At 38.7% G+C, this 1135-nt stretch overlaps 1 non-coding gene across 1 annotated transcript; it reads left to right on the top strand.

Annotated features, from left to right (window-relative positions):
* The first annotated feature begins 381 nt into the window (after positions 1-381).
* On the top strand, positions 382-488 carry LOC139894711 (small nucleolar RNA R71). Its single transcript, XR_011775197.1, has one exon. It is a non-coding gene; the product is annotated as a small nucleolar RNA R71 (small nucleolar RNA).
* Positions 489-1135: the final 647 nt, after the last annotated feature.

Genomic DNA, 1135 nt, shown 5'->3' with positions numbered 1-1135 from the left:
ATCTAGATCAACATGATTGTATTGAGTAATTTGAGGAAATTCTTTGTGAGATGTGGACCCTCGCATCTTTGACAACCTACTTGCATTGCAACTACCGTTTGTTGAATCTTCTTCAATTCTTTGCCAAATGTTTGAAATTGATTGTTCAAGCTTGCAAGCATCACTTGCCCATTATCACTCTCGACTTGTGCTACACTTTTCCTTGTCAAATCTCGCGGTGAAGGTGGCCATTCATATGTGTTGACCGAGATGTCTTCTAACATAATTTCGGCCGCATTTGGTGATTTGTATATAAATACCCCACCGGATGAAGAATCAGGATATTGCTTCTTAAAAGTATTACAACCCTGATAGAATGTGTTAATATACTCCTTCTTCATCAAACCATGCAGTTGGCAAGCTCTTAGTAGCTTCTTGAATCGAACTCATGCATCATACAAACTCTCATCAACCCGTTGTGTGAACCCATTAATCTCCATTCTAAGTAGCTCTACTTTTGACGGTGGAAAGAAATGATTGATAAACTCATTTGTTAATTCTTGAAAAGACCTTATGGAATCGGATGGTAAACTTCGCATCCAAGCTTTTGTGTCTCCTTGAAGTGTGAAGGGGAATGCCCTTAGCTTAAAAGCGTCATCGGTGACGTTTTTGGTTATGTAAATATCACAAAGATCATTAAAGTGTTGAATATGTTCGAACATATTCTCATCTATCAACCCATGAAAGTATGTATCCTTGATCAACGTGAAGATGTTACCTTCGATCTTCCAATTATCCGCTTCAATTGGTGGTTTTGTAATAGCTGGTGCTATCATTGTTGGTGCAACTAATCTAGCGTTCCACATTGGTGTGTCATTTGGATCATTCAATAATTCTTGATTAACCGGAGGACCATTAGGATTGCCCTCTTCATCGTGAATCGGATTACCGTTTGGATCCATCTCTCCTAAACAAAATGTCAAAGCTTCGAAATTCTTTCTTAATACCCTTTCTTCGCTGGATTATAAACCCCGTGCACGTATCTTTCCAGATCGGAGAATGGATGTGTGAACTCTTGATCCTTGTGAGACATTGTTTTCATACACTAAAGGTACCTATCCTTCAATCACAACACAAATACAAGCGGTTTTCCAAA

The sequence above is a fragment of the Rutidosis leptorrhynchoides genome, chromosome 2, assembly GCF_046630445.1.
Source record: "Rutidosis leptorrhynchoides isolate AG116_Rl617_1_P2 chromosome 2, CSIRO_AGI_Rlap_v1, whole genome shotgun sequence".
In the NCBI taxonomy this organism is placed as follows: domain Eukaryota; kingdom Viridiplantae; phylum Streptophyta; class Magnoliopsida; order Asterales; family Asteraceae; genus Rutidosis; species Rutidosis leptorrhynchoides.
This window is presented reverse-complemented; position numbering and strand designations above follow the sequence as displayed.